Genomic DNA, 19,287 nt, shown 5'->3' on the forward strand with positions numbered 1-19,287 from the left:
AATATTATAATTGCCATTTGTTCCAAACAAAAGAGAACGTAACCGATGAAGCAATTAAGGCCATAACCAACTTTACGGAGTAATGGCTGGATATCACAAGTCACAACGGCTATGTCGCCGAATCCTGTAACCACCGAATCTCGATAATAATGTGCTAGGCTAAGCACTAAATGCTGGAAAACGGTAGTCTCATAAGGCAAAGCTAAAAAGGAAAGACTGCAAACAGGTAAAACACACGGAAAAATCACTTTACTACCTAGAACACTACCGACTTTAGCATCAGAGTGTTTTGCAGGTTTTCCTCTCGGCCCGATTCTGCACTTGACGAAGTTGGGATCTCCTATCTCTACCTCTTCAAATTGTGACCTTGCTATAGACACGAACATTTAGCGCTCTTAGTGGGGATCCCACTTTAGCAAAATCATGGCTGAACGACAAATTCACTCCACAGTTAATCTAGAAACCCCTTTAAAAAGCCAACAACGGGAGGATGGACACGAGACTGATGTTACACCAAGTCAAGAGGAAGTCCCTCCTGGTTACAAAAATCATGAACCTGTTAACCCAGAAACCCGTCATTTCGCTAGACTTGGAGATGACTATCACCATGCCATGCAAGAAATGCGACATAGGATGCAAGAGTTGGAACGTTGCCAATTGGAGCTCCAACGACAGTTGGCTGAGCACTCATTATCCAGGCGATCCCGTACCCAAAGTCGTCCAGCCAGGGAACGCGAGGAGCCCCATCTCGTAAACCCGAACAAAGGCGGGAACACCAGCAGACTTCACCTTCTCCCCCACGTCGTAGAGACGACGGGAGGACTCCCCGACGTCACGACGATTATCAGGTACGGGAAGAATCATATTCTGCCCAGTCAAAAAGGAGGCGGACCCCGCAGAGAAGTCCTACTCCTAAAAGGCACAGGGAGTCCCGAGAACACGTCATAACGAGGCAGACTCCATTCGCTTCCCACGTGTTCAAGTACGATTGCCAAAATATTTCGACAAGCCAGTGGACTTGAAGTATGACGAAAAGATGGACCCTCAGGAACATATCAATGCCTTTGAGGCTAGAATGAACTTAGAAGGAGTTGAATATGCAATCCGATGCAAGGCTTTTCTGATAACCTTATCGGGACATGCCGTGGTGTGGTTTAATACATTACCTTTTGGCTCAATTTCCTCCTTTGTCGATATCAAGGTCAAATTTCTAGCTCATTTCACTAACAGGAGAACTCAAGCAAAGCCCTTAATCTTCCTATTGGGAGTAGAACAAAGCATGGATGAGAGCATTCGAGATTACCTCGATCGGTTTAATACAGCGCTCTTGGAGATGAACATGTAACATCCTAGCACACAGAGTTTTACGCTTAAGTCATGAAACAGAGGTGGTGTGGTATTACGACATCTAATATAAAATATATAAATATATAATAATTGAAAGAATATAATATTCGAGGAGCCTTGAAGGATAGTTGAAGCAAAACCGTGAAATTAAAAAAAATGCAATGCTCAGAGATGACGTTATTTGTGTATGAAGAAAGCATAGGTACATATACATACATATATAGATATTGAGAGTAGAGAGTCAAGAATACAAAATATTCAAGCTCCGAGCTCAGTCTACGAAACTAAGGCTAGCCGAAGGACATTTATATACATACATATATAGATCCCAAGCCCCAAAATACACAAAAGAGACCCTAGTTCTCCATAAAACCTCTATGAGGTGCAAAAGTAAAACAAGTTTATAAGGAGAGTTCTATACATATGGATATATCTAAACCAAAAAAAATATAATATCCCAAAAGTCTCACTTCGCTGTAGAGAACTCCAAACGCCTAGTGAGGTGCCTCCCGACCTGCATCTGAAAAATACAAATATCCATATGGAATGAGAACCGGGGATTCTCAGCATGGTAATGGTGCCGCATACATAAGATATAAGGTCCCGGGAAAGCCAGAGGCAATCCTAGAACTCCAACACTTAGATTATGAAACTTAAAGATTTAAAACAGAAAACCATAAGCGGAGTGGTCCTCTAAGGTTCTTAACTTAACCAAACCCTAACTAAAATCCTCAATCCTCTGCCTTCCTCCAATCCTTCAACTCCGGTGGAACCACACAGACAAATAAACTGACAATGGCAAACACAATTAGAGTACAAGTAATGCAAGTAGCAAGTATAGCAATTAGGCATACTAATTCACAAAGGCACTCCCAATTACTGCACAAACAAGCAAATCAACATATGCATATGATGTATGCCTACCCTATGGCTGATGAGTCTCATCTGTCGATTATAAAGCCAACCTGACATGTCCGGCTGCTAAACCCTGGACAGTCCCTCGTACAAGAGTCTATGCATAGCTTTTTCTCATTTATAAATAAATTCTACTCATTGGGGGAACCTTCCCGGGGTGTTAAAGTGCCCGGTCACCCTTGCGATGTAGAGTCAACAGAGTATTGACTCTCAACCTGAAGCACATGGTGGCAAGCCACTGCTCTTATCTAGGAAACTCGTATCTCAGATAAAAGAAGTGCATAAGCCACATTATCATTCATATTCATTCATAATCATTCATTATGGCCATAAACATCACATATACTCCACATCTCTGCACTTCTCACACATAATTCACCATATTTCAAGCTTACTTCACTTCTAAGTTACTCCCTTTTAATAGCTTAATCTCTTCAATATACTTAGGACTAATATTTAGGATCTAAAATAGTAAAAATAGAGGTTTAGAGGTTTAAAATCATGTTTCAAACATAAAATCCAACTTGTTGAAAAACAGGGCCATGCGTACGCGGAAGTGTATTTTTCCCCAACTCGCGTACGCGACATCTACCCGCGTACATGAGTCTCCTTGGCTCGAAACGAATGCTCGCGTCGCATGCATGTTTCTGCGTACACGTGGGTGCCTCGCGTACGTAACTCATGTCCGCATGCACGATCCCCACTGAATAGAAACAAATCTTCGCGTCGCATGTACCTGCCTGCGTACGCGAGCCTAAAAATTTTTCATTTCTCGCGTACGCGACACACTACCGCGTACGCGAGCACGTCTGGCCGAACCAAACGGCCGCGTCATGTGTGCCCCTCACGTACGCAATCCCTTAGAATTTTCAAAAAGCTGCTAAGTGTTGTAGAAAGGCATTTTCACACCAAATTTCTGACGAGCATAACTCTTTCGTTAGAAATCATTTTTAATCCGTTCTTCAAACGGCGTAAACTTCATGGACCCAATTTTCATAAGAAACGCATTTGAAAATGTTTGGGGGTCCGAAAGCTGAGTTATGGCTTATCGAAGTTTGGCCAAAAACCAAAATTTCATTTCAAAACATAAACCTCCATTCTTACAACTTCTCAACTCAATTCCAACAATCCAAGTTTTACAACATTACCAAAACCAACCAAATCATATTCCAACATACCTAATTACTTCTCATTTTATTTCCATACCCCATCATTAAACAAACTCATCAATTTCAACCCCCAAAACTTCATACTCAATGCAGAATCATACTTAATAATAAATGTACCACCATTGCATCATCCAAATCATCATTTCATCAACTATCAATTCAATTTCAACTAATTCAACATTTACCATCAAAGCTACTAAACATTAAATATAATCATACATTTCAACCTATCCTATGGTCATCTAGCCTAAGTTTTCACAAGACATTATATATTATACACGAGAAAACAAAACCATACCTTGATCGATTTTCTCGTATAGCCCAAAGACACTCAAGGTCATCGATCCTCAAAAATTCCACATCCCTAAAGTCATTCCAAACAAAATTCAGCCACCAAGACACACAAATCAAGTTCCAAATTTCCTCAAGAATATTCCACAATCACATATTCACTACCTGATACACATTACCACATCCATATAAAAAATTTCAATACCCAACACACAATATCCAAGAATCCACAAGGTTTAGAGAGCCCTTACCTTACTCGTGCCTCAATTGAACAAAATCCGCTAATCCATCAAGTTTAATTTGAGTCTAAATACCAAGACATCAAGTTTTAACAACCAAACTACCAAAATTTTGAAAATTAAGGAGAAGTGGGAGGTTGAGATAAAATCAAGGTTCTTTACCAAAATTAGTTACCGAACTTGTAGAGCTCAATGCTGTGGACGTGTGGCCGCAAACGGTGCGGTGATCGGAGCTCAGAGTAGGAAGTTATATGAGATTGAAGTGGAGGGTTAGGTTATGGAGCTCTTTTCTTCTCCTTTGGCATGCTCCACGGGTTCCTCAATGAGGAAGGAGGAGAATGAGTTGAGGATCATTTGTCTAAGTGAGTTGGTTGGGCCCTTGGGCCCATTTTAGGTCCGGTTTGACCAGTTTGACCCATTCGGCCCAATCTTGGGTCAAATTTTTTAAAATTAGTGTCAAAATTCATGTTTTAATTAATCATATCTCATTACTATAAAATTATATTTTCTAAATTTTTTTATTAATATTTAATTTATTGGCTAATTATTCGTTAATTATTCGGGGTTTACAGAACATGTGAACTCCAGAAGCCGTATGCCTATGTTTAATTGCTGGGTTACTGGAAGGAGACTTCTGTAGGCATTTGACTTCCAAAGATGTAAAATCCATGGAAGAGATTCACCAGATCGCCTTGGAGTACATGCGAGATGAGGATGTTTCAAAGGTGGTCTCTACCAAAAGAAAGAATCCAACACCGTCAACTCAAAAAGGCGGGAACTTGGGACAGAGTTCAAAGCCTCTAGTCCTTTGAGTTGGAAAATTTGTATCATACGCCCCTTTGGTGGCCTCACTTGCGAGGTTTATCAACAAGTCTCTCACCGAGGCGTATTGCCAAAAATAAGACAGATCTGACCCAGAGCCTCATTAAACAAGTCCCAATATTACGACTACCACAAATCCTACAGTCACAAGACCGAAGACTGTATTGATTTAAAAGATGCCTTGGAGCAAGCAATCCAGGATGGAAAACTTCCTGAATTCATCCAACACGTATGACCACCAAGATGGCGTAACGAGGACGAAGATTAGGAAATAAGAAACCCAAGGTGCTCAAGGCCTCCAGAGCGTACAGAAGACACGACTCAAGTTATAGTCAATATGGTGGTTTGGAGGAATGGCTTGCCGAGATCTAACAATGCTGTTAAAAGGGACGTTAAAGCTGCGACCTCCGAAGTTCTCAAAGTAACCAGTATCCCAGCAGTCCAGTTCACAGTGGAAGACTTCCGAATCGCCACATCGGATGAGGACGAACCCTTGGTTATCACGGCCAAGTTGGGTAATGGCATTGTAAAGAGGATTCTCGTTGACACCGGTGCGAACTCGAACCTTCTCTTTAGAAATGCATTCGATGCTTTGGGGTTGATGGATCAACATTTGAAACCCAATTTCCCGAGGGTTGTTGGCCTAGGAGATCACTATATCAAGCCAGATGGGGCTATGGACTTCCTCTTCACTATAGGGGAAGGTATGAACATAAGGGCAGTACATGTCGAGTTTGTTGTCCTTCAAGATTCTATAGCCTACAATGTAATTCTGGGGAGGAAGACACTCAATGATCTGTGCGCATTCATCTCAACCAACTTTTTAGTCATGAAGTTCCTGACAGCAAAAAATTGGGTTGGAACAATTCGAAGAGATCAGGTGTCTGCAGTAAAATACAATAAAAAGTCCATTGGGGTCTTTCTTGTTGACTTAGACTCCCGAATTCAAGAGAACCTAAGGCCAGAACCTAACGGAGAACTTGAAAAATTTTAGATTGGGGACAAGCCAGAGAAATACACCTTAATCAATAAAGAACTGCTTTACCCCTTGAAATTGGAGTTCATAATTTCTTGAGAGGTAACGTATATTTATTTGCTTGGGAACCTGTCGATATGCCTAAAATAGACCCTACATTCATGTCCCATCAATTGGCTATTAATCCCAACTTCAAGCCGGTTGCGCAGCGACATCAGAAGATGTTGCCTCACGGGGCAGCCGAGGTCAAAAGCCAGGTCCAAGGACTATTGGATGCCGGGTTTATCCGGGAATTAACTTATTCCACCTGGTTGTCGAATATGGTAATGGTGAAAAAGACTAATGAAAAGTGGCGAATGTGCGTAGACTATACTGATTTGAACAAAGCCTGTCCAAAAAACTGTTTTCCTTTGCCTAACATAGATAACATGATTGACTCCTCCTCAGAATATCAGATACTAAGTTTCTTGGATGCTTACAATGGTTATAACCAGATACCGATGCACAAAGCTGATGAAGATAAAACAGCTTTCATTATCCCTGAGGGAATTTACTGTTATACAGTAATGCACTTTGGTTTAAAAAATGTAGGGACAACATACCAAAGGCTAATGGCGAAGGTTTTCAAGCAACATATTGGAAAGATTATAGAAGTATACAATGATGATATGCTAATAAAAACCAATGAAGATTTTGATTTGATCAAAGACCTCAAGAAACTATTTGACTACCTCTGACTTCACAGATGAGGTTGAATCCAGCGAAGTGTGCCTTTAGAGTTTAGGGAGGTAAATTTTTAGGGTTCATGGTTACCCAAAGAGGTATAGAAGCCAACCCTAAAAAATGCCAGGCAATCTTAGACATGTCGAGTACTCGGAATCTTCAAGAGGTTCAGAGGCTCACAGGTCGATTGGCTACTCTATCAAGGTTCTTGGTGGCTTCCTCCACTAAGGCTAAATCATTTTTTAATTTAATGAAAAAAGATGTTGACTTTGCTTGGACAGAGGAATGTGAGGCTACTTTTCAGCACTTTAAAAACTTACTCTCATTTTCTCATATTTTGGGGAAACCCAAGCACGGTTGGCCTGTGTACCTATATTTATCCATGACTGAGGAGACCCTGGCCTTAGCCTTTGTCATAGAAGATCAAGATAAGCATCAATGTCCAATGTATTTTTTTTATCAAGGTTCTTCAAGGACTTGAGCTACATTACTCAAAAATTGAAAAACTTGCTTTTGCGTCACTTACGTCAGCATGTCGGTTACACCAATATTTTCAAAGCTACTTAATAATTGTGCGAACCGACCAACTGATCAAGAGGGTTTTGCAAAAACCCAGCCTAGAAGATTGGATAATGAACTAGTCCATTGAGTTGTCCTAATTTGATGTGCGTTATGAACCACGCTTAGCCATCAAGGCTCAAGCGATAGTCAACTTCCTGGCTGAGATGATGCACCCAGATTTTGACATTCCGGTATGAGAGCTTCACGTGGATGGAGCTTTCAATGTCTGATATGGGGAGCAGGCCTCATCTTAACCAAAGGAGAAGATGTGGTGATTGGGGCCTCTATAAAATTTGACTTCCCTATTTCAAACAATCAAAGTGAGTTTGAGGCTTTGCTTGCTAGCACTAGCTCGGAATGTTGGAGCAATGGAGGTGACCATGTTTAGTGATTCACAGCTGGTGACCTCTCAAGTTAACGGGGAGTACCAAACATAGGATTCATTATTATAATAGTACTTGAAAAAAGTCCAAGAAGAGGAAGTTCATGAAGGTTGCTATGGACATCACTTAGGGAGAAATCGCTGGCACAGAAAGTCGTCAAAGTCGGATACTACTAGCTAACACTTATCAAAGATGTCATGGAATACGTGAAAAATGTGATAAGTGTCAACAACACAGCAACCTCCATGAAGCTCCTCCCCATAAGCTCGTATCCATCATCCCGACGCGGCCGTTCGCTAAGTCGGGGTTAGATTTATTAGGACCTTTCTCAAAAGGACCCGGACAGATAAAATATCTTATAGTTACTATAGATTATTTTACCAAATGGATCAACATTGGACCATTGTCTAGCATTAGCTCCGCCCAATGTCAAAAATTTGTCTGGAAAGAAATCATAGTGAGGTTTGGAATTTCTGAGTCCATTGTCACAGATAATGGGACCCAATTTACAGACTCAAGATTCTGAGAATTGTTATCCGACCTAGGGATCCGGTAGATATTTGCCTCGGCGGAACATCCGTAGGCAAATGGGCAAGCCAAAGCTACGAAGAAGGTAATTTTAAATGGCTTAAAGAAGAGACTGGATGAACATACTGGTTCTTGGGCTGACGAGGTGTGGGTCAATGCTGTGGTCATACTGAACTACAGTGCACTCCACCACCAATAAACTCCATTCAGACTCTCCTACAGTGAAGAAGCAGTAATCCCAGTAGAACTCAGAGAGCCAAGCCCAAGAATGCTTCTAGGGACATCGACAACCCATGAAAGTTTGGAGTTAATTGATGAAGTCAGGGGTATGGCTAACCTAATAGAGTAAGCTCTGAAATAAAGGGTAGCCAAGAGATATAATACAAAAGTTCGACCTAGGAGTTTCCAAGCTGGGGACTTAGGTCTAAGGCAAGCTAATGTCGTGGTACTAGGAACACGAGATAAGCTGACTCCAACCTGAAAAGAACCCTTTAGAGTGAAGGAAACTTTGGGAAAAGGAGCATACAAGATAGAAATCTTGGATAGCACCGAGATACCAAAATCTGGGATGCAGCCCATTTAAAGAGGTACTTTTCTTAGGAGATGATACCACCTGTGAGTAACTTTCTTTTACTTTGTCAAATAAAAGGCACTCTTTTCCTAGAGAACTAGGTATTTGACGAGGCCTCACTTGTATTATTCAAAAGAAATTTTTTTGCAATCTTCTACTTAATATTTGAATTATTAAAAGGTCTTTTTTATGAATCCGATGTTGCGCGTAAAAAAACGTCACTTTATTCGTCTGAAATTGAAATCGAGCTAAAATTAAAGCTCGAAGTAGAACAATCTAACCAAGAAAAAGGACATATGATGAGCGGTAATAAAAAAATAAAATGCTAAGTATTCATTGAGTTAATCCCGAACATAATGGGAATAAATAAACGATAAGCTCCGAATATAACAGGAAAGATACTGTAAAAGTGTCACAAATCCTGAAGCACCGACTTCAAAAAACTTAGAAAAATAAGTTAAGTAAATTGAATGCAAAATTACAATATAGAAAAAACCTTCCCATCAACAACCTTTTTGAAGGCATCGACTTCAGAGACGTCCAAGTCGGGAGCCTTCAATTTGATTTGTTCCAAAATATTTCTCTTGGCATAAAAAACGCCATCAATGGCAGCTTGCTTGGCCCTTCTCACTGAAACTTCAAGTTCTTCAATTTTCTTCATCAGCTCGGAAACCTACTTCAAATTCTCTTCCCTCGAGTCGGAAGTAGGTTGAGCTGATTTCAAATTTTACACTTCATTTTCCAAAGAAGTTTGCTTGCCCTGAAGATCAGTAACTATGTTATTGAGATTTTGGATTTGAGAGGTGGCCTCATCAATCATCTTGTTCTTGGTAAGGAATTTCGAGCGGAGACTTGTGATCTCCACCTCCGCGTCCTGGATATAAGTCGTGGAACGCAGGAGCATCCTCTGAACTCAGGGAAGAGTATCCTCCAGAGGCATCTTAGTAAGAACTGCCTTGGTGTCCTCATCCATAAAATGCTTATCCACAAATTCAGGAGCGCGGAGTTCCTTGTCCAAGACATTCCTGAAAGTTGGGGGAAGGGAAACAACAGTGTCATCTTGGTCAACATTCTTGGGCTGTTTCCTGGCTAGGAAATTGCTAGGAGAATCTTCCCTCACAACGTGAATCTTGAGACCTTGCCCCTCCCCAATCCCTTCGATCTCCCAAGTGTGTGGCTGACGACTAACAGTGGCAGAAGAAAAAGCCCTATCACCACCAACGATGATAGCAGGTTAGGTTGCTAGCCTCCTCTTCATCTCAGCGATAGCTGTGAGTCCCCCATCCATGTCAACTGGGAAACAAAGACAGAAACTAAATCGTGAGATGAAGAAGTCGAAAATAAAATGAAGATCCAAAGAATTAAAAGCTTACTAATGGCATTCCGAGCAGCTTGCTCGTTTATCAAGATGTCTCTCAGGATTAGCGAACGCTCATTCCACAACATCATTAACAAATTGATACTGAGAAGTTCATTGACATTCACATTGGAAAGTCGGATTTTCGGCGAAAAAATATTATAATTCCAGTAGAGATTAAATCTCTTAGCACCCTCCAAAGTCAAGAAAAAGGGAGTGGTTCCCTCCACCCCCTCGATCTTAAAATTTTTTTTCTTTGAATCCATGATAGCATTCCTTAAACAAAGTAAAAATTCTTCTATTCGGGACACCTTGGAAAGAGATGAACCCATGATCCTGAGACCTAAACGGAACGGTTAAAGTTAAAAAGTAGAAAAAGATCATAAGAGTAGGTTCGATATCCAGGAACGAGCACATAAGCTCAAAACCTTAGACAATCGCCCAAGTCTTAGGGTGAAGCTCCCAATGAGCACACCTGGTGTGAGTCAAAATACTCACTTGAAAATTGAAAAAGGGCAAACGAATCCCAATCTTGGAAAACAAAGTTTCATACATCCACAGCCAATCCGGGACAGTACCGGCATGCTCTTTTATATGGCACAAACGGTCCTCGGATCTCGGCACAGAAAAACATACAAATTACTAATGTCAAAATAAAAAATAATATGAGCTTCTCGCAGATTATCAAACTCTTCTTGGATAATAGTGGAAGGTGTGGTCTGAATCTCCTTAGACACTCGTGTATAGATGTCCACCTCGAGTTTGCTATTCATCCTTTGAATAGGAGTAGGTCAGGGCCTCGGCAAATTGGCACCGCCACGCCCGCGAATCGCAATAACCTTTTTCCTAGCCATCACCTACAGGGGTACCACCACTACGTCACTACCACTACCAGGAAGCAAAAATCTTAAGCACTACAAAATCATGTCCAACTTAAAAATGCAAAACAAATCCAGGAAGCACAAACAGTGGGGACAAGCAAAATCATCAGTTATTTGGAAAAAAACTCAAACAGTGATGCCCCAACTACATTTGGCCTAATCAAAAGAAAACGAACAAAAGTAAATGCAACAGAAACTTCAAACAGCATCAATAAACCAAACAAAGAAAATGCGCAAAAAATTCACATACAGAAGAAAAACTTTAAAAAGGAAAAAAATACATCCAAGAACAGAAGAGTACCAAAATCACTAACCTCAAAAATGGTGTGATTGTTGATAGAAGGAGTATCGACGATAAGAACTTTGACAGAGAAGAAGTGTAAACAAAGGAGAAACGCACTGAGAAAAGGGAAGAAATTGTTCGTGTATGGAGAGAGAAGAGATTGTTCGCGTGTGGGAGAGTTTTGGTAAAAGATGGAAATGAAAGGTAAAGTAAAAAAAAACTATTTAATTCTAAACTAATGTTACATTTATTGCAGAGAAGAGTAGAACTGACGGTTTGTGGAATGAGAGAATTATAACCGTTTTTGAAATTAAAGGAAACTATTCAGTTTCCTTTAATGAACCCCTCGAAATTCCTATCTAAAATGGGCCCGACTTCGTAAATTCGGATGCCCCCAACCCAAAGACCCAGGTCCAGGAATCCGAGTTAGAGGCATTGTTCTAGACAAAAGAAAACATAACTGATGAAGCAATTAAGAGCATAACCGATTTCACAAAATAACGACCGGATATTACAACGGTTATGCTGCCAAATTCTGTAACTGCGAACTATGGTAAATCCTAAATGTCGAAAAAATAGTAGCCTCACAAGACAAAACTAAAAAAAAAAGACTACCAACAGATAAAACATACAGAAAAATGATTTTACTACCTAACACACTACTAATTTTAACATTAGAATATTTTATAAGTTACTCTCTTAGTCTGATTCTGCACTTGATAAAATTAGAATCTCCTATTTCTATCTCTTTAGATCATAACCTCATTCCGAACACGAACAACATCGTTGTTGTAGTATAATCATGCTAAAATGATGCTAATAGAATGGGCGAGTTTTGGTTTATAAATTACAACTTACCTATCTTATTTGTACTAGTATTTCAATTCAATGCACCACTAACCGTATATATAAATGTAGTAGTTAAGGATAACAATCTCCCCTCAAGTGTGAGCCTCCACATCAAGCATCAACTCCCCTCTAACTCCTCCACCACATGAGTATTCGTCCATCACACCGCCGCAAAACACTGCGGGACACGCCGTCCGGACCACCTTTACCGGGAAGACTTTCGATGCTTCACCTTGAATACTCCTTAAAATCAGACCGATTAAACCATCGTCTCTGATACCACTTGTTGGGCCAACCGCGGAGAGCTTTCGACTACCGAGGAGATTTCGGGGAGGAATCAAGCGAGAGAACATAAGATGAGAAGACACCACATCCAACTCAAAACCTTAAGATGTCAAATTAATGGGTCTCTCATCTTATAAACTCCTCACTCTTCTTTGCTTTCTTTGATGTAGGACTAACTTCAACACTCCTCACACTTGCAACACTAATAAAAAGTCAGAGGTATGTTAATACTACTTGGCTTCGAATTCCTAAGTGGCCACACTGGCCATACATACATATGGAAAATGTATTTTCTCAATTGTAAAAAAAAAATCAAGAATGTAAAGTATAATTTTTTATTTTTTATTTTTTTTATATTTATTTTTAGTTTCACTTATAAAATTAATGATAAAAAATTATATTTTATTCTCTTAATTATTAAAAAAATTAAAAAGATCTATTTCCCATACATATCCATGTCACGCCGCTAGTGTAAGTAGTCATTATGAAAAGGTGAATTCTATGATATAGAACGAAGATTCTTTCTACACCTATATATTTGTGTTGTCAAAAGGATTGTGAGACAAGTGTATAGAGAGAGAATGTGGTTAAAAATAATCTATTTATAGTAACTGACATACTTCATATGTTATATCAATATCACGTGATGGTGGTATATAGAGGAAGCTGCTTAATTGTGTTTGTTATGATTAATTATTAAAAATGATATTGGGCTTAGTTGTAGTTGTGTTTTTAGTTTAAATTATTTTGAGAAAGTAAAAATAAATTTTGATTGTGGATTAACCTATCGATCCCAATATATTTTTGTCCTATCGAATTTTGAACGTGTGTAAATCCTAATCCATAAATCTTAAACTTTAAACTTAAATTTTAAATTGTAAACCATAAATTTTAAACTCCTAAATTTTTAACTTTCAATTCTAAATCTTGTAGTTAAAGTCAAATTGTGACTCTAGAAGTAATACTTCGAACAAATATGATTACTTTCAAGTATTTTTATATAGAAAAATATTGTTTATACCATTAATTATATCTATATAATAAAGAAAAAGTTTAGGGGGTCAGCAGTTAACCAATAAAAAAAATAAAGTAAATAATTCAACACCATTAAATATAATTTCACACTATTAAAAATATTAATAATAATTAATTAGTAATTATAAATCACAAAATTCAATGTCCTTAGCACTCCTCTATAATAAAACTATTTGATATATTCCATTCAAATTATATGTTATAATTACTAAATTGGTATATCAAAAATTTAATATTATCATATTTTAATGAAGTATATAAATATATTTCATTGACATATTAATTAATTAGGCATCTTTTTATATATACTCAATCAATTAGGGGTGCACATGGGGCCGGGTGAAGCCGGGTTCGCCGTGACCCGAACCCGATCCTAAATAATGACCGGGTCTATTTATGAGACCATTATCCGACCTTAGATCCGATGAAATCGTGTTACTTTCAGGCCACACTTAAGCTGGGTCTAGACCGGATGAAACCCGGGTCTTGATCAACTTTATCACGACATCACCAAAAATTAGATTCTACATCTTTTGAACCTCTAAATTTTGAAAAATAATTATTCCATAACAATGCAACATTCGCATGATAATAATTTATAATCTAATAATAATAATTTAAAGTTTCATAATAATAATTATATCAATTAGACATTAAACATTCGAAGTTCAAAAGACAATTAAAACAAAGTTAACAACCAACACAAGATTAACATAATAATAATAATTTATAGTGTCATACCAACTAATAACAACAAAATATTAAGTAGCAAACAACTACACGGGTCCAACGGGCCGGGGTCGGGTGACCTGAAGCTTGGCCCGAATCCGATTTAATAAATAACCGGAGCCATCTATTGAAACCTCGGGTGTGACCGGGCCATAACGAAGCCGGACCAAATTAGCCCTGAAGTCATCGGGTCCGATCCGTGTCTTCGAGTCGGACCGGGTCTTGTGCACCCCTACAATCAATAGTTAAAATTCATTCAGCTTCTTTTATAGCTTTTTGAAAAGAAAAAATATTAGGGTCATATTATTATTATTATTAATAAATGTCGTTGTGTCACGTTAATAAAATTGGTACATGTAAAATTAATATACTATAAAAATATATCATATGTATTATAGTTAACCACCAAAAAAAGTTTTCAAATTATTCAAATCCTGATAAAAATGTACTCGAGTTTTATTATCAACATGTTCATATTATTATTATTATTATTATTATTATTATTATTATTATTAAATGTCATTGTGTCACGTTAATAAAATTGGTACATGTAAAATTAATATACTATAAAAATATATCATATGTATTATAGTTAACCACCAAAAAAAGTTTTCAAATTATTCAAATCCTGATAAAAATGTACTCGAGTTTTATTATCAACAAAAATGTTTTTAAATAATTTAAAAACACGATAAAAATGTCCAACAGTAAATATATATTTTCAAAAAATGCTTTAGAGATTGAATTTAGATGCGATTTTTTGCAATCATGATTAGAAAAATGAGATATTATTATTCGCTAAGTATATATTTTCTTGTGATTTTTTTAAAATATTATTGGTTGTTAACAAAAAAATTACAAAAAAATATATACTTAAAAAAATGATCAAATTTTAAGGATAATAATATCTCATTTTTATAGTTTTACTTACAAAAAATCACATCAAAATTCAATATCTATTAACTAATGACACCTATAATGCTTTAATCATCACAAAACTTCACTTATCACAATCATCTTTTCTTCTATTCATTATTCACCGAGTGAACTTGGGAGAAAGAAGAAAGAAAGACCGAATGAGCTTCCATGGAAACCATGAGTTTCCGGCTCTAATTTTTTGAGATCCGTAACTCTAATAAAAAATCTAATCCGGTAAAAATATTCGTATCCTCTTCTTCTACATGTTGGCGTTACTTTTATCTGGTAGAAGTTGACGGTGACATAGCTCCTCTTTCTCTTGAGTTCGGTCAATTGGAATTTTAGGAGGCACAGACGATTCTTAACGTTTTCTTCTTCAACAGTTTGGTCAGAAAACTTCTCCGGAGGTCCCGTTAGTTTGATTTCGTATGGAGGTAGGGTTTGGTAACTTTATAATAATTAAATGTGAGTTTGATAAGTGAATGTTGATTTAGTTGATTATTGCTTGAATTTGAATGAGTTTATGTTAAATTATTGTTGAATTATTGTTGTTTGCTTGAGATTTTGATTTAGTTATGTATGAACAACTAGCTGGAATGCTTTGATTATTTTGGGAGTAAAAAATAGAATTTTCAAAAGCTTTAAGAAATATATTAACTGATTTTGAATTATTAAAGAAATATTTTTGCTGCTGGAGTCGGTTGGATTATTAATTATTTTAAAGATTTTGGAGAATGGCATAAAGATGTGGTTTTAGTTTTAAAAGAAAAAGAGAAGATAAATCGGCACGTGTACTTATGAGAATGATTGAAAGGTCACGAGAGGGTGACGGAAAGTAAATAGTTATGGTGCCGATGTGAAAGTGTTAAGCCGTGGGCTTTGTTTTTGAATGATTGTGTGGGGACGCCCGTGTGTATGGAACGGCTTCCAGGAGAAAGTGGCACATGCTTCAGCTGGAGAATCAACGCCTGCAAGTACTTGCAGAGGTCATGTTCGGTATACTTCAGCTGGAGAATCAGCGCCTGCAAGAAGTGAAAACTTTCAGAGGTTATGCCGCTGGAATGCCTTATCTGACTTGCGAGTCGGATTGCGTCGGGTGCGGGTTGAAACCGACAAATGAGCTCATTACCTGCGATAGGAATAGACATGCATCATGCTTGTTTGCGCATATCTCTGTGCTATGTAACTCTGTGATTATGTGTGTGTGTTGCATGACTGATTGACTTCTGAGTTCTTTTATTATTCATGCTTATAAGTGTTTTGTTGTTAGTTGCGGTCGGTTAATAATGGCAAAATGAACTTAACTTCTAACCCCGACCCTACTAAAAACTTCCCAGTTCTTACCCCCTATCTCCACCCCTTTCAGCTACAGGTGCAAAGGCTCATTGTCAAGTTACGGGAGCACAGAGGAATATGTTTATAAGTTGAGTTGTTATGATTTGTTTTCCCCTCGCCTTGTTTGTTAGAGTTTAGGATTTGTTTTTGGGAATCTTGAAATAAGTTTATGTATTTAATACTATGTGAATATATATACTTTTGTGATTTAGTGGCGTAAAATAAAGTCTCTTTTCGTTTTCTTAATTAAAGTTTCGGTTCGTATTCGTGAAGGCTCAATATAAAATAAAGATAGTATATAATAAAAAGGTTTAGAGGTAAGTAGCACTCGGACTTTTAGTACGATCATGAGGTGCTAAAAGTTAGGGTGTTACATTATGGTATCAGAGCAGTTCGTTCCGTTAGAGCCTTGGGAATGGACTGACTATGCTTTACTGCATACTCTGAGTGTTTGTCATGCAGTAGGACTTGTCCGACTGACAAGTGTTTGAGTTTCAAATGCATGATTGTCTATTGATTAATTCTGTTAGTCGACTATTGCATCTCTCATGGTATTAGGTCTGGCCAACTTAATACTAATGATTCATGTATATGGAAACACTAATGGATTATCATAGACGAGATAGAAGTGATAGGTAACGTGAATCATGGGGTTTGAAAATGTTAGAAGTAAAGTTTTAGGAAAACGTATACAACTTATTCGTGCTAAAGTGGTTTGAAGTCATTTCTTCCTTGATTGCTTGCAGAGAAATTTTTGTTTCGAACTTCTTTCTTGAGAAATGTTTTGAATAACTCCCGACCATATCTTGTCATTTATAAGATATGATTTCCTTCACATGAACTGAACATGCCAAATCTTTTTCTTTCTTTTTTTGACGTTTTGAAAGTGAAGTTGATGCAAACCTTTTCTATCTTATATTAATTTTCGAAAACGAAAATTTTTATAAGTGGGGTAGGATGTAAGACCCCAAGTTTTTTAAAATTAAATAATTAGCTATTTATGAGTTATTATATTTGTTGAATTTTGTTTTTAAATAATACATATATGTATATATATGTTAATATCATGACACATGTTTCATTCCTTATTAACTAATGACACCTATAATGCTTTAATCATCACAAAACTTCACTTATCACAATCATCTTTTCTTCTATTCATTATTCACCGAGTGAACTTGGGAGAAAGAAGAAAGAAAGACCGAATGAGCTTCCATGGAAACCATGAGTTTCCGGCTCTAATTTCTTGAGATCCGTAACTCTAATAAAAAATCTAATCCGGTAAAAGTGTTCGTATCCTCTTCTTCTACATGTTGGCGTTACTTTTATCTGGTAGAAGTTGACGGTGACATAGCTCCTCTTTCTCTTGAGTTCGGTCAATTAGAATTTTAGGAGGCACAGACGATTCTTAACGTTTTCTTCTTCAACAGTTCGATCAGAAAATTTCTCCGGAGGTCCCGTTAGTTTGATTTCGTATGGAGGTAGGGTTTGGTAACTTTATAATAATTAAATGTGGGTTTGATAAGTGAATGTTGATTTAGTTGATTATTGCTTGAATTTGAATGAGTTTATGTTAAATTATTGTTGAATTATTGTTGTTTGCTTGAGATTTTGATTCAATTATGTATGAACAACTAGCTGGGATGCTTTGATTATTTTGGGAGTAAAAAATGGAATTTTCAAAAGCTTTAAGAAATATATTAACTAATTTTGAATTATTAAAGAAATATTTTTGCTGCTGGAGTCGGTTGGATTATTAATTGTTTTAAAGATTTTGGAGAATGGCATAAAGATGTGGTTTTAGTTTTAAAAGAAAAAGAGAAGATAAATCGGCACGTGTACTTATGAGAATGATTGAAAGGTCACGAGAGGGTGACGGAAAGTAAATAGTTATGGTGCCGATGTGAAAGTGTTAAGCCGTGGGCTTTGTTTTTGAATGATTGTGCGGGGACGCCCGTATGTATGGAACGGCTTCCAGGAGAAAGTGGCACATGCTTCAGCTGGAGAATCAGCGCCTGCAAGTACTTGCAGAGGTCATGTTCGGCATACTTCAGCTGGAGAATCAGCGCCTGCAAGAAGTGGAAACTTGCAGAGGTTATGCCGCTGGAATGTCTTATCTGACTTGCGAGTCGGATTGCGTCGGGTGCGGGTCGAAACCGACAAATGAGCTCATTACCTGCGATAGGAATAGATATGCATCATGCTTGTTTGCGCATATCTCTGTGCTATGTAACTCTGTGATTGTGTGTGTGTGTGTTGCATGACTGATTGACTTCTGAGTTCTTTTATTATTCATGTTTATAAGTGTTTTGTTGTTAGTTGCGGTCGGTTAATAATGGCAAAATGAACTTAACTTCTAACCCCGACCCTACTAAAAACTTCCCAGTTCTTACCCCCTATCTCCACCCCTTTCAGCTACAGGTGCAAAGGCTCATTGTCAAGTTACGGGAGCACAGAGAAATATGTTTATAAGTTGAGTTGTTATGATTTGTTTTCCCCTCGCCTTGTTAGTTAGAGTTTAGGATTTGTTTTTGGGAATCTTGAAATAAGTTTATGTATTTAATACTATGTGAATATATATACTTTTGTGATTTAGTGGCGTAAAATAAAGTCTCTTTTCGTTTTCTTAATTAAAGTTTCGGTTCGTATTCGCGAAGGCTCAATATTAAATAAAGATAGTATATAATAAAAAGGTTTAGAGGTAAGTAGCACTCGGACTTTTAGTACGATCATGAGGTGCTAAAAGTTAGGGTGTTACACCTTAAACTTTTTTTTTATTATATAGATATAATTAATGGTATAAACAATATTTTTCCATATGAAAATACATAAAAGTAATCAAACTTTTTTGAAGTTTTGCTTCTAGGGTCACAATTTGACTTTAACTACAAGATTTGGAATTTAAGATTAAAAATTTAGGAGTTTAAAATTTATGGTTTCCAATTTAGAATTTAGGTTTAAGGTTTAAGATTTATAGATTAGAATTTAAAAGGCATGATTTAACATTTAGAATATACGGTGTAAGATTTAATTAAATATTTATAAATGAATGTTTACCGTTTGGGTTATATGTGTTTAGTATTTAAAATA

The sequence above is a fragment of the Arachis ipaensis genome, chromosome B03, assembly GCF_000816755.2.
Source record: "Arachis ipaensis cultivar K30076 chromosome B03, Araip1.1, whole genome shotgun sequence".
Classification (NCBI taxonomy): domain Eukaryota; kingdom Viridiplantae; phylum Streptophyta; class Magnoliopsida; order Fabales; family Fabaceae; genus Arachis; species Arachis ipaensis.